The sequence below is a fragment of the Bactrocera dorsalis genome, chromosome 2 (assembly GCF_023373825.1).
Source record: "Bactrocera dorsalis isolate Fly_Bdor chromosome 2, ASM2337382v1, whole genome shotgun sequence".
Lineage (NCBI taxonomy): Eukaryota > Metazoa > Arthropoda > Insecta > Diptera > Tephritidae > Bactrocera > Bactrocera dorsalis.
The window spans coordinates 99,819,160-99,834,920 of record NC_064304.1 but is presented as its reverse complement, the minus strand read 5'-3'; the positions used below and the strand labels follow the sequence as shown (position 1 = coordinate 99,834,920).

Sequence of the window (15,761 nt, the reverse complement as noted above, 5' to 3'; positions counted from 1 at the left end):
AAAGATTTCTTCAACAAGTTGAAAATCGATAAATTTTCCCTAAATATTGGTGTAAAGCTTTAGACTTGTAACTAGCGGTATCATAAACAGAGGCGTCAACAGCGGCTTCTGTGGCAGCAGTGGCGCTTTTGATAGCATTGATTGAGCCGCCGCAACGCTGATTACCGTTATCTATAATTGAATTTTGTCTACTGTGCATTTTGGGCATATATTCACTTTTGATTTCCTTTAATTATTTCGTTTTTAGGGCGCACACGCTTTAAGATGAGAGGCGTCGGATGCTTTGATTAGCTGCCTTGCAGCCAATAGAGAAGTGCCTGAGCGTAGAAAATGAAGTTTTCCATTAACAAAAACAAAAAAACAAAAAAAAAAAAATGACATGAGAAAATGAAAATGAGCTTAGTTATCTGAAAAGAGTTTGAGAGCATTTCGTCGAGGCGATAATGAAACTAGGAAACAGAAAATTAGCAAAAATTGTTTAGAAAACTCTTTAAGGAAAAATGAGGGTTTTTAGTAAGTTTATATAGATTCGGTTAAAATCATGAACTATAAACATTAATCTGCATTTTCTCTAATATTTAGCCAATTCTCATTTTGAGCGATCGAAATCGTTATACATATGTATATTTTCTTAATAAAAATAAGGACAACCGCTTCGAAAAATAAAAAAGAAATATTTATAAATTTCCTGTTTCAACTTAGCTGATGTTGGTGGTAGTCTAGCACCAAGTTTAATCATTATAATTTACCATTCAAAGGCCTTTACGGAAATGTTAAGCAACAAAGGGTAATCTTCGAAAGGTATACCACATTTGAACAGTTGTAGACAAGGCCGCGGTGAGGCCAAATACTTTTAAATCTCATGCCAAACTCTGGCATATTGACAAAGTGTTCATAAAAACTTACGAAGGCGGTAGATTGCTTAAGGTAGCTTGAGTGATCTTATTCTAGAGTAGGTATAACTTAGGCTGCACAAAAGCTATAATAGTCTTTATAGGTGCATTTTCTATAGGAGAAAAGGGTATAAAATTTGTGTTTATTGATAATGATGGGAGATTTTGTATGGATGGAATGGAAGCTATACTCGTATACTATGGTGGTCTCATCTGAACAATTTCTTCAGAGATTGTTGTTTCATTTTGGAGTGTAATCTTGTCTAATGAAAAATTTAGTCACTCAATAATTTGATTTCTATCGATCAATTTGTAAAGCAACTATATGCTTCAGTAGTTCGATTTCATCGGTTTTGACAAATGAAAAGCTTCTTGGGGATAAAAGAAGGTATGTGAAGTTTCATTTGATAACTTAAAACCAAAGAACTAGTTCTTGCTTATTTATACAGACAAACGAATACGGCTAATTTGACTCAGTTCGTCAGGCTGATTATACATTGGCAAGAAAGCTTAATATCTTTCGCGAATCCGTTCAAATGATTTTGGTAGATATTTTTGGAACGAAGCGCGTTCTTGCTCGACTCTTTCCAATAAAACTGATTATTTTCAAAAAATCTACAGTAAACAGGTCTCTTTGGATACGGTTTTCAATGCCACATTCATAAAAAGCATTACTACTAGCGATGAGACATAGGTTTTTAAGTTGGACATGCAAATAAATGAACAATCATCGGAATGGAGAAGAAAAAATAGAGCCGAAACCAAAAAAAAAACACGCCGAAGTCGCTCAAAAATCAAAGTGGTGCTCATTGTTTTTTCAATATTCGTGATTTAGTGTATCATCGGTCAATAAGGAGTTCTATTTGGCCGTTTGAGGCATCTGTCGAAAAAGGTCGGAATTAAGGGAGAACAATTCATGGGTTTTACACCATGAGAAAGCACCCGCATCGAGCCACGATTCTGACTAAATTTAAAGCCAAAAATGCAATGAATGCCATGAATAAACCACCGTATTCACCAGATTTGGCTCCGTGTGATTTTTTCTTGTTCCCCAAACTGAAATTGCTGCTCCGTGGAATTCGTTTTCAGTCGATCGAAGAGATAAAACAAAATTCGCTGAAGGACATTCCAAAAAGTGTTCGTGTAAAGAGTTTTGAGGACTGTAAAAATCGTTGTCATAAGTGTATTCCGTGTACTTTTTTGACATAATATATATGTATATACAGCGGATTGATTTGCAGGGAGTCGAGAAGATCGCGTAAGCAGGAATTGTTCAACTTTTGCTAAGAGACTATGAGTCTAAATCGGTTTCCAGGCCGAGAATGTTAAGTTCCTTAGAACTTGTCCTATAAACGAGATTTTATAGAAAAAAAATCGGCCCGCTCTAATATACAATAGTATACATATACTTTATAGCACCTGAGATATTTCCTTTGGGCGTTAAAAACTTCGAGGAAAACTTAATACTAGGGGTACTAAGGGTATAAGAATGTAACGTCATATGGATTTAAGAAAATTTGGACTAAAATCCGAAAAACAAAAGCATTTTGGTGAATTTACAGCACAAACGCAGGAGCTTATTCGAATATTTTTTAGGGTTGATAGTGAGAGTGCTGAGTTTTGAGAGAATAATTAATACGAATTGTTCCTTAAATTGATAATCAAAACGAATAAATACGAGTTCTGGAAACAGAGGTGTTAGTTCACCAGTAATTAGGAACTTTTTCTTGAAATTGTGTTCTAATTATATCCGAATTAACCAAACTCATGCGATTTTAAGCTAGAACTTCAAAAACCTCAAAAGTCTTAAGCAAAAAATGACTGTACGCGAATGATTTATTTGTCATTCCGCTGGCATTCGTTTGAGTAATTAATGCGAGTAGTCTAGAGCCAAAAAAAAATGTAAAAATTCGAACAACAAAAATCGCCAAAAAATTCTGTTGCAGAAATAACCGAAATGCACAAAAATAAACTGTAGCAATGGCGCATTTATAATAATTACAAGTTAATTTAGCATGTAATTAACTAATTAGGCAGGCGATTACTAAATCAAGTATTGAGCTTTTCGGCGAACCAACGCGCGAACACACAAACACATACAAGTTAGTAGAGGTGCAGTGCGGCGGTAAAGCATGGTGGCGGGGTTGCGCTGCCTTTGTGGACTTTATGGCGTTTAGCGGCGGCAAGGCAAAGCCGAATATTGACCGATTTCTCGAGGGGCGTGCGACTTGAGAAAATATCTTCCGGCAACACCTTCTCAAAATAACACGAACTAGAGGCGGCAAACCAAAATCCATTGCAAAATGAGCTAGAATAATAGCATACGAGTATGTGTGTGTGCAGCGGCAAAAAATGGCAAAAATTGCGGCAAAGAGCGCCGCGTTTGGCTAAATGAGCTGCTTGCGAATTTTTTGGGTTGCCAGTTTTTGCAAATTCTTTTTTTTTTGAACTTTTTTGCGCTTTTTGCTATTGTTGTAAACATTTTTTGCGCTTATTAGCTTGTGTTAATTGTTTAATTTTATTTTGCCTCCGCTTGTGTACACTTTGCAATAATTTTTTATGCGCCTTTTTTCTTGTTTTTGCAAATTATTTTCGCCCAGCAATTTTCTTTTCTAAGCGCATGCGTCGCTTGCCTGCAGCTGGGCTGCGCATGTGAGGCGATTAATCATTTTTGCTTCTGACTAATTTGTAAAAACAACATTTTATTTCTGCTAATTTTTTGCTAATTCTTCTTGCCAATTTTTTCGGCAACACATGGTTGTAGTTTTTGCGAATCTTTTGTTTTTTTTTGTTTTAGATATTTAATAACTATACTTGTTGGTTGGGACGGATGTTGCCGGTATGGAGCTTGAGCGCTCCGTTAAGATTGGGTGCTGTGTGCAAGGTGCTTATTTGCGAAGATGAGAAATGTTTGTTGTTGTGTTTTGTAATTTTTCCAACTCTTGGTGTATGCAAAAGAGGTCAATATTTGCGAAAAGCAAGAAATATTCTGCTCTGAGGAGATAAAGCAGTCGTGTAGTATGTGCTTTGGGGCGAATTCGAGTTAGTTGGTGTTTGGTTGCGCTTAATTGTTTCTTAAATTATTTGAAAATTTGTATTTTTCAATTTTTTTTAATTTTTTTGACAAAATAATTTTTTTTATTTTTATTTTTTGACAAAATAATTTTTTTTATTTTTATTTTTTTATGATAAATAAATTTTATAAAATCTTTTGTTTACAAATATTATTATTATTTATAATATCTGCTTTACATTTTCTTAATAAAATTAAATATTTTTGACTTAGTCACTTCTTTTTATTAATCATTTCATTTTTTCACATGTAAACTGTCTCATAAGCAAATAAGGTAGAAAGCGATAAGTGTAAATAATTTGCTTACAGAAATTTCTTGGAATAAAAATCATTAACCAACACCATCAGCAATGGATGTGTCAATCAAATTTTGTAAATACGCTTGAGGCGATAATAAAATATCTTTTGACAACTAATTGGAGCACCAAAATTATTGGCATTAGTGGGTTAGAGCACAAAACAACAATAAAGTTCGACACAAGAGAAATTACAAAGTTTTTGAGAATGAAAGAAGTTATAAAAAAAGTTAGTATTTAAAATAATTAAAGAAAACAAAAAAATTATTAAAATAAAATTAAAAAAAAAAAATTGAAAAAATAATAAAAATAAATAATAATAACAAAATGAAATGAAAAAAATTATGAAAGTTATAAAAAAAATAAAAGTATACAAGTATTTGAAAACAAGTAAGGTAGGCTAAGTACGGGTGCAACCGAATTCTTTATGCCTTTGCAAAAAAGGTGGAAATCCATACACTGATAATATGATCAATAAGTTCAAGATATTAACTTTGCGAATAGAAAATCTTAGAAATATCAGTGAAAGAGTTGGATTCAAAAAGTCTGCCGTCGGAGATTTTTAGATAAAATTTTAAAGCAGAGGGTCTCTGAGTAGAAAACACGGCTCAGGAGCAGCAAGGAGAACATCATCTAGGGAGCATCACCAAATAGATCGGCAAGAATCGATTATAAACCGCTGAAGACATCACAGTGGAACTCACAGAAGACTTTGGAACCGAAATCACTGCTAGAACCATACGAAACAGGCTCCGGGATGCTGGTTTGAACGCTCGACGACCCGCAAAAAAACACTTTTGACTAAGAAAATGCGTCAACAACTTCTCCGGTGGGCTATAAAGCACCAAAGTCGAAGTCGATTGACAGAAAGTAATCTTTGCTGACGAGTTCAAGTTCAACATGTTATGTAGCGACGGGATGTTGTAATAAGGAGAAACTCTGGTGAACGCTATAGCGAAGAGTGCGCCGAAGAACGGTTAAACAGGGAGGCAGTCAAAAGGTTTTGAGATGCTTTTCTTACCATGAACTTGGAAGACTGGCTCTAAAAGATGGAACAGTAAACGCACTTAACTACCAGCAAATACTGGAGGAATATTTAACACCTTCAATTGAAGAATCTTTTTCGCAAGAAAACGATTTAATCTTCCAGGCTGACTCTGCGCCATTTCTTCGTGCTAAAATGGTAGGTATCATTTTTTTTATGTCTGTAGTTTACATAAATTATTTTATTAAAATTATTAAGTGTAACTTTTTATTATTTTTTCCAGGTAAAAGACCTCCTCTCGTAAAATGGAAGTTTGATCTTAGAATGGCCAGCTAACAGCCCAGATTTAAACTTCATTCAGAACCTTTGGTATATTATGAAGACCAAGGTAGCAAAGAAGAGACCCAATACCTTAGCTGAGTTGGATTTTTTTCGAGGTTGTCTAGTGTAAAGAAATCGCAGCACAAATATTGCAGAATTTCAAATTCAATGCGCAGCGCGTTAAGGCCGTTATAGAAAGCAAAGGGCAAAATAAAATAAGTAGATAATATAATAAAATAAAAAAAAATAAAAACCTACTTAAAAATATTTTTTTTTACGAAATAAATCGTACAAGCCACGACAACTTGTATTGAAGAAGCTCATAAAAGGCCACTTTATGCCAAACTTCTTGTGACGTCAATCGCGCCTGGAACAGAAAATTTAAGAAATAGGCAAACCGATAAAATACGAAAGAAACTAAAACAGTACAAAATGCTGGCATAATTTGAAATCTGTGGAATAATACGGGTGTTAAGCGCCTAAAAAGTGGAATCTCCACAAAGATTAGGCAAAGACAATAAATAAATCAGCACGAAATTTAATGTATTTATTTAAAGCTAAAAATCAAGCAAAAACTCTAGCTTCGGCTGCAACGCAGATATAATACCCTTCACAGTTGCATTTATTTTAAGCTAAAAAGGCATACAAATATCTTAAAATTGATTTTGAGGTGTCAGTTGGTATGACAGCTATATGCTATAGTGGCCCAAACTGAACAATATATGCGGAGTTAATGCCGCTGTCTTCGATATTGAGCCACGCCAAATTTTGTGCGGAAAGCGTGTTAAATGAAAAAGGTTTTCTTAGAAGTACTAGATTCTGCTCGTTCAATTTGTATGGCAGCTATATGCTATAGTGGTCCGATATGAGTAATATCTTCGGAAATCATAGCATATATTTGAATAATAATTCGTGTCAAATTTTGTGAAGATATCTTGTCAAATAAAAGAATTTTCATACAAAAATTGAATTTGGTTTGGACAGTTTATATGACAGCTAGATGCTATTGTGGTCCGATATTGGCATTACCGATAAATAAGAACTGTTTTGGTTAGAGAAAAACGTATGTTAAATTTCAAGTCGATAACTCAAAAACTAAGTGACTAATTGGCGTACTTGTATATACGGTCTAAAATACATTCATGGCTAAACCATTTCCGAGGTTTCGTGCAAGGTGTTAAAAACTTCGTGGCAAGCTGAAAACATCTTGTTTGGGCTATAAAGAAAGAGTAAAAGAGGAAAATGCCACACATAAAATAAATATAATAAAATAGTGTTACGGAACGCACAAAAATATTTTCAAAGAAAAACTAACAACCAAACTACCAAAAACGTTTGGGAAAAAATCGTAGCAGCAAACAGGAAATGTGAATATATAAATATTTGATAAACACAGAAATCTATAGAATATAAAAGAAAAGAGCCCAGCGCCGTAATACTAAGTGAGCAGTAAATTATAATTATAACTAATAAAATTTTAATTTATGTGACGAAAGAAGCCTTTTTGTTGCTACTTTGCGTTTTGTGTGAGATGGTTGAGTTGAGTGCGAAGAGTTGCCAAGCGAAAAGAAAAAAAAAAACACAAAAAAAGTACTCGAGCTTAACATTTTAATCAGCACAGTTTGAAACTGTCCGCGCGCAGCATTTGATCTTTTGTTTGCTGCTTTTTTAAGATGATAATGAACTTTGGAGACTGTTATTTAGTTATTTTCGTTCTTAATTATTTTTCGCAGCTTCTTGGCTTGCTGCTAAGCGGCGAATAGAATTTACTGTTTCAAACTGGTGATGCCAAGTTTTGTTTTGGTTATTTTTTTTTTTATTTTTGGTTAAATTTTTGTTTTTAATCTAAACTTTTATCATAAGGTATAAAGTTTGAATATTTTCATTTGTTGTTATAAGCCGCTCTTACGGGAGACTATGGGTTTTTTGGCAAACGATTTTGTTTTGTTTAAGTTGGAGCAAAAAAGTGCTTAGTAACGGTTGATAAGCAGCGGTTTTGCGAATATTTATTATGAAACTTAGTTAAAGGCGAATGCGATACATTGAATATTCTAATATATGCGTGTATAATAACAATAAAACAACACTAAGCCGTCTTCAGCTCAAAATGAATAGAAATTTCTGATAAGTGAGAGATTTTACTCCAAGCAATATGTTGGGGGGGAAATAAAAATCTGGAAAAAAAACGAATTAAACTGGAAAAATGTGCGTTCGCTGAAGAAACTGAACTGAAAATTGTAAATAGAAACCCTATTTGAACAAGTTAAAACAAAAGAATGACATATACTACTCCTTTCCTTGCATTAACAGAAAATTATTGATTTTTAACATATCTTAGGCGAAGTATACGATTTTCAGTTATGTGTTTATGTCACTAATTAAAATAAAATGTTGGAAGCGATATTTTTGCAGTCTAATTAGAACTTTTGCTTTTCATACACTGAATAAGGTCCCTAATCTTAGAGTGTTTGAAATATCATTCTGAAATTACTCACACGTCCTTTCCTCACCAAAAGGCTGATCATTTGCTGAAATGATCGATGGCGGATCACTATAACGTATAGCTGCCAAACAAATTGAATGAACGTAATGAAGTTCTGGTATGGATTTTTTTTATTTGTAAGGGTATCTTTACAAAAATTAGCATAGAATATTACTCAAAGTAATATTATAATGTGCGAATAAATTATTCATATCGGACGACTATAGAATATGGCTGCCATACAAACTGATACCACCAACTTAAGTCTTTGTATGGATAACTTTTTTATTTGATAAGATATCGTCATGATATTTTGCACAGATTATTACCTTAGCCAGTGCTATAATATCCGTAGAAATAGTTCTGATCGGACAACTGTAGCATATGGCTGCCATATAAACTGGCCGCTCAAAATTAAGAGAAGGACGTTTTTATACTCTTTATGCCATAAAAATGAACGTGTGAAGGATTTCATAATTTATGTGTTGACGAAGTTAACGTTTTTTTTTGTGTTTCTTAATTATCTTGATATTTCTCAAATAGTACTAAATAGTAATTCTCCATAAACAGCTTATACTTTCGTAATAATTTTCGGTTTAGTTATACCTACCATAATTGAAGTATTCGGAAATTGACTTGTCCCTTTAATATTAGGTATCCCCGATATAGCCTTCACACGAATAAATAATATAAATTTAATATACATATTTATAATATCTTTTCCTGACGAAGAGCTGAAATAGCTAAACAATCCTTTCTTATAACATAAATTATACTATACCCTTATTTCCATATAATAATTGCTCTTAGACATTTATTTTATATTTAGAAAAAAATTAATAGAAAAAACATCTTTTTCTTGAAGTTATTTGCGCCCTTTCAAGTAATTTTGTTGAATCAAAAAATAATAATAATAAAAATATTAAAAAAAAAAATAATAACATTATCCTCCAATTCAAGCAGTTTTCATTCAAAAGTGGTTTTCCAAAAATTATGTATATATTTAATTTGGCAGATTTATTAATAAATAGCTATTTTATTTAAGACGCATTTTTAAAATTCTTCACCAAATATAGTAAAATGAGTTCAAACTGCGTGGATAACGCCAAGTTAATAAGTTTCACTTACAGCTTTAATACTGCTTCCAAGACGCTGATAAATATATATGTTAATATTAAAATATTGTTTTTATTTACTTTTCAACATTTGCTTAACACAGCTTGTACACTAGATTTTCCAACAAAATTTCAATTCTGCTGCATTTACACAAGACGATTTGGCTGCTAAACGCCGCTGGAAAAATAAACACAAACAAAATTCACACGTTTTTCACACTATTTATCATTTTGATTTTATTTTGTTTTGCGCCTTCTTCATTTTGTTATTTGACACTGCTTTGGCGCCATAAATTAATGGTTCTTTGTGATTTTCCACGCTGTTTATTTGCTTTGTCTTCTTGCCACTAGTCATATTAGTTTCGTGTGTATGACTCTATTTCTCTTTGGTCTATTTGCCACCTGCTTAAAGCTATTGGTTTGCCACTTTGCTTTCGTGCTGCCACAACAATAATAATAAGAAGCTGTCAACTATGACGTGCCACAAGATAAACAGCATATTTCATTAAAATTTGACTGCTTCCGCATTTTCTTCACACACACAGTATAGTTGTTGTGGTCATTTTCACAGGCACACATTTACACTTAATTTACACGCACAGAATTTTCACAAGTTTATACTTTTTTCATAAATAATTATGAAGTGTAGAAATAAATATGCAGCAAAAATAAAATACCGTGTTGAAGACGCTTCAAAATGCGTAAATAAATAATGAAAGCTGTGTACTAGTGATTTCCGCCTTTGGTTGGAAAATGAACAGCTTCCGTTTCGTTCAGTGTGAGTATGCAAATACACATATGAATTGCTGTGATGTGAATATTTTCATAAAAATTCTAGAGCAATTTTGCTTCTTCTACTCTTTTCTTCTTCTTTTCTTATTTAAAAAATATATATAAAATTCAATTTCTGAGACTTGGCCTGCCTTTGTTAATTTTCGCTTTTAATACTTGACTTGTACATAAATTATTGTCCAAAAGTGAATAGAATTTTATTTTCTTAATAAATTAGTCAATTTTAGACATTAAAGTTGCATTTTTTATACACTTTAAATGATTTTTATTTTAATATCGCAAGTCTATGGTAAACTATATTTTATTCCGTTCCATACGAACTGCTTCCTGAACTATTAATAGCGAGAGCAGCACATAATTCATCATTATATGAATTATAACTACTGTGTGTTGATTGTTTCAGCATGTATTGCTTCCTAAGTAACGATTAAACATAATCATGAAACCCAAGAGACGCTTTCATTTAAATAGCTGATTTTTTAAACTTCGAGGTTCGTAACCACACTAACCTATAAAATAGATTATCAACCCAGTTCGAATTATATTTTGGCTTCATCTTATAAATATAAGGATTTCCAATAGGAACACTATAAAAGCAGACCTATGGGAACAGCAAAAGACGCTATATTTTTTCACACTATTTTGACATTTCTATTCAATAAGGTTTGTCCTTTTATCGTGGAAAGATATGCGTTCCAACAACGAGTCGAAATTATTAAAATTTAGTACCAAGAGTCAGAAGCCTCAACCTTAAGATTTTAAGACCGCTTCTCTGAGCAGTTTTCTAAACTCTGAAATACTGTTGGATGAACAAAAAATAATAAAATAATTTTGTATTGAACCAGTAATGGTACTGGAACACAGAATTTGAAAATAAACGCAAGATTTGGCTTGCTTAGCTTTTTTACGTGCATATTCGTATGTATGGATTAATCGAGACGTCGCAAAAAGGTCACAAAGCCGGGAATAATAATCATAAACGCTAGTGATTGTTTCATAACCAAAAATTGTTCCAGTCATATATATACTTGTATCTTTGCTGACATTAGCGCTAGCAGTCGCTGTGATGAATTTTTATGAGCTAGCCGACTCTTTGTTACATGAAATGGAGAAAGGATTTGTTCGCGAATTCTTGGTCAAAAAAATACTGTATCGATGTAACGTTAGCCTTCATATTCAGAAGACATGGCGCCGTATGACTTTTTCCTATTTGCAAAAGCAAAGAGAACCTTAAAGGTCCATCGTTTCACATACATAGATCACGTTAAAAGCGCATCGCTGAAACAGCTATCCCAAATGTCGGGTATGCGAAGTGGTTTGATGATTGGGAGAAGCGCTGCCATAGGTTCATAATATTGAACTAGTCTGAAGGCGATGGTATTAATATAGACGAATGAATAAATATTTGTTAAAACAAAAAAACAAATTTCAGTTATTTTTGAACACACCTCGATGATGGCAGAAAATATTGATTGAAAAGTCATCACCCTGACATATAGATGTCGCCACTAGAATTAAATCTATATGATTTCAAGTTAGCCCGAAATTTCAAAGGGCTCGTTTATGAGAGCTTTCAGTTTATTATTTTGTGAACCACATTATTTTTTGTGAAGCAACTTTCGTTATTATGAAAACTTGGATAAAAGAAAATATCGATTGTTGACCAAATATCGCTTTTTGTAGGCTAAAAATACAGTCAAATCAAAAGCTTGGCTTAATGACGAGTTTCCGATCACTGCGACGGTTGTAACCGACGATAAGATTAAAAGAGTTCACAAAATAATTTTGGATGACCGTAAAGTAAAGTTGTTCGAGGCAGCAGGCTTTCTGAAGATGTCAACTGAACGTGTACATCGTATCACTCATGAACTTTTGTGTATGAAAAAGCTCTATGTAAAGTGGGTACCGCGCGAGCTCATTTTTGACTAAAAAGTTGCAGATTTGGAGCAGTGTTTGGATATATTCAAGCGTAATAAACTCAAGCGTATTGATATCATCGGCCTCAACACCCGCGCCGTTAGTTCTGCTTTCTCCAGGCTGGACAAGGAAGCAAAACGAATGGGTCTGGCAGTGAACGAGGGCAAGACAAAATATCTCCTGTCATCAAACAAACAGTCGTCGTACTCGCGACTTGGCTCGCCCATCACCGTTGACAGTCATAACTATGAAGTGGTCGATAATTTCGTCTATCTTGGAACCAGCATCAACACCAACAATAATGTCAGCCTAGAAATCCAAAGCAGGATAACTCTTGCCAAACAGGTGCTACTTCGGACTGAGTAGGCAATTGAGAAGCAAAGTCCTCTCTCGACAGACAAAAACCAAACTCTATAAGTCTCTCATAATTCCCGTCCTGCTATATGGTGCAGAGGCTTGGACGATGTCAACAGCGGATGAGTCGACGTTGCGAGTTTTCGAGAGAAAAATTCTGCGAAAGATTTATGGTCCTTTGCGCGTTGGCCACGGCGAATATCGCATTCGATGGAACGATGAGCTGTACGAGATATACGATGACATTGACATAGTTCAGCGAATTAAAAGACAGCGGCTACGCTGGCTAGGTCATGTTGTCCGGATGGATGAAAACACTCCAGCTCTGAAAGTATTCGACGCAGTACCCGCCGGGGGAAGCAGAGGAAGAGGAAGACCTCCACTCCGTTGGAAGGACCAAGTGGAGAAGGACCTGGCTTCGCTTGGAATATCCAATTGGCGCCACGTAGCGAAAAGAAGAAACGACTGGCGCGCGGTTGTTAACTCGGCTATAATCGCGTAAGCGGTGTCTACGCCAATTAAGAAGAAGAAGAATAAACTCGAGGGTTCGTATAGATATGTGAGAATGGGTGAAACATGGCTACATCATTTCACTCTGAAGTCCAAAGGACAGTCATCCGAGTGGACTATATACGACGAATCCGCTCCAAATTGTGGAGAAAAGCAACAGTCGGCAGAAAAGGTTATGGCGGCGCTATTTCGAGATGCACGTGGAATAATTTTTATTGACGACCTTCAACAAAAAAGGAGCATCAACTGCGACTTTTACGATATTGGACCGTTGGAAGAGCGAAGTCGGCAAAAAACTGCATTCGAAGACAAAGAAAGTTCTGTTTCATCAATGCACCGATTGCCAAGTCAGTGGAAACGATGGCAAAAATAAATTAATGAAGCTCGAAATCGTTACCGCATTTAATGTACTATAAAGATCAGACCCCCAGTGTTTATTCCAGTTCTCAGATCTCAAAAGAATTCTCGTTGGGAAGAAATATTCGGTGAATGAAGAAGTGTTTGCCAAAACTGAGGCCTATTTTAAAACGAAGGAAAATTCCTACTACAAAAAAGGGTTCCGAAAAGTTGGTGAGTTGTTATAATCAGTGTACCACCCTTGAAGGAAACTATGTTCAACAAAAAACAAACAAAAACTTTGTCAAAAAGAGTTTGCTAAGAATTTTACGATTTTCACTTTTTAATCCCGATGTTTGGATTATTATGACTTTAATAACAACAAAAATTATAAATTGTACCGAAATGAGGTAAATTTAGTGTATACGGTACAACCGTTAGAATATTATTTTTCACAACTTGCTAAAGCTTTTTAATTTCATACAATCCCAACACAGACTTTTTAATATTTTCCAAACTTTTCTTACAAATCTTCACACGAGCACAAACAAATATTTCGTTTCCAATTTGTGAAATTTTTTACAAATTTTTTGTGCTAAAAATAATTTGGAGCACTTTTATTATAAACTAGTTTTGCATACTTTTGTTTATTTAATTTTTCGCATCAATTTATTTTCGGCTAACTTTTTTACCGCTGAAAACGCCGACATAAACGCTTTACACACCTAGTTTGCAGCGGAAATTCAGAAATTCCGAAATATTTCACTTTGATTTATATTGATTTTCAATTCTGACCGGCTTTAGCGATTTCGACTGTCACTCAAACGGAAATCACAACTTCGCCGACGGAAAACAAATCGCTTGTGCGCTGTAAAAGGTGCGACCGGCGTACTTCCGAAACAACGCAAATGAGACGAAAAAGTTCACAATGCCAAAGCTACAGATACAGCGGCGAATGACGAAAAAATCATAGATGAAACACAAAAAACAAAGCGGTATTCGACCGACACAAAAAATGTAGCGGTTGGCGTGCACGAAACGCGCCACACTCGAAACTGAACTAAATCACAAATCATGTCCAAGAAGTTGTTGGCCGCCAGCAGCAGTCGCTGCAGCAGCAACGCCAGCAACAATACTGGCAACAGCAGCAATAATAGCTACAGCAGGCCATAAATGTAGCGCTGGCCAAGCGCTACAAGCGGCTGCGGCGCAGCACGCTACAGCCAGTTCAGAAGCAGTGCAGCGGTCAGCCATAGTTCAAACGGTGTACATAGCTATTAGAGACATGGCTATTAGAGTATCGCATAGTTACGAGCTAATGTTCCAGCTCAATAGGCGGCTTAGCTGTGCGCCGTGCGCTCCGACTGGCTCTAGCGCTCCGGTAGAGAGCTGAACAGCGCCGCGCACGCTTAGTGGTCAATACATCGGCTCTTGGAAACCAAACGAAAAATCTAATGCGCTGCGCTTAGCGCACATTTTATTTGTTTCATTATCGCTTAACAAATCTCAGCTCAGCTCATAGCGGTTTGCTTTACAACCAAGCGGTAAAAAAAATAACAATAAAAAGAAAATAACTTCTAAACAAAGCAACCTGTGCCCGCGGCCGGTGCTGAGAACAGGCAAAACTTTGGAAACAAAAGCAAATAGCAAAGACACACTAGATGTCTAGCGGCAGCACCAAGAGTCTACTCAGTTACATTATATTTCGTGCGCTTGAAGAGCGTTGGCTGGAAACATACGCTGGCTGTGTGCATAGCCGCAAAGCGGTCGCTAACAAGTGAGCAGCGCTGAAAAGCGTTCGCGTAAACGCTGGTCCGGCGCTAGCAAAGCAACGCTCGCGCTGGCGCTCTTAGCGTTTAATAAACTATTTGCTCTTCAGCTTAGGATTTGTGTGTTCTAAGCCAGCGCTAAGAGCAGTAGCGCTGGTCTTGACTGCTTTTTAAATGTTAAATTGCTAAACTGTTACAACCGTTGTTGTTCTCTTTGTTCTGCGCTTTGAAAACCAAACACTATTTAGGCGCAAGTAATTATAATTAAGTTAAGCTGACTTAATAGCTTATAAGAAGTGGATATATGATTTGTGTGTAGGCTTATCGTGCTAAATGTGGGAAAACGCGCTGATATTTTCTCAGCTAAGGCTGGTAAAGTTTGTGAAGCTTCAGTAGCTGTAGATGTACTAGTTTGCGCTGACTTTTCTGCTAGAAGTTTCAGCTGCAATTTTTGGTGTGGATCTTCTTTCTTAACCGACGGTTAGGAGATCAATTTTTAAGTCACTCAGTGATTTGTATTTACCTGCCGAACAGCATTTTGAAAAATCTTTTTCAATTTTCAAGCTGAATTCAAAATTCGCCGAGCGGTAGTCGCTTGTTTTAGAAAATCGGCTATGCAGGTCTTACAATAAATTCTAGTCTCATATAATTTGTCTCTACATGGTGTGTTCTATTGCGCTTGCTTATAATTTTTTTTCATCCTAAATGTAGGCAAAATTTATTTACTGAAATTAGAAAACGTAGATTAAAGGAGAGCTTCGAAATATTCAACTCTGCGAGGTACCGGAGCAGTTTAAATAATTTTTATACAGTGTTTCTCTCTCAAAAAAACCGCTGGACTTAAAAGCTGAAGAAAACTTTCAAATTTCGAGCCTATAGCTCAATCTCTACTAATCATGCAATGCGGAAGTGGAGTCA

General features: G+C 35.2%; 1 protein-coding gene across 3 annotated transcripts in view; it reads right to left on the bottom strand.

Annotated features, from left to right (window-relative positions):
* LOC105231676 (homeobox protein 5) overlaps positions 1–15,325 on the bottom strand; it is a 90,609-nt gene extending 75,284 nt beyond the window's left edge. Inside the window, exon 1 of one of the 3 annotated variants that reach the window (XM_049447556.1) lies at positions 13,716–15,325. The gene's annotated coding sequence lies outside the window, so the exon portion shown is untranslated. Of the gene's footprint in view, positions 1–9,178; positions 10,633–13,715 lie in introns of those variants that run through there. The other 2 variants (XM_049447558.1, XM_049447557.1) reach the window with 2 other exon arrangements.
* Positions 15,326–15,761: the final 436 nt, after the last annotated feature.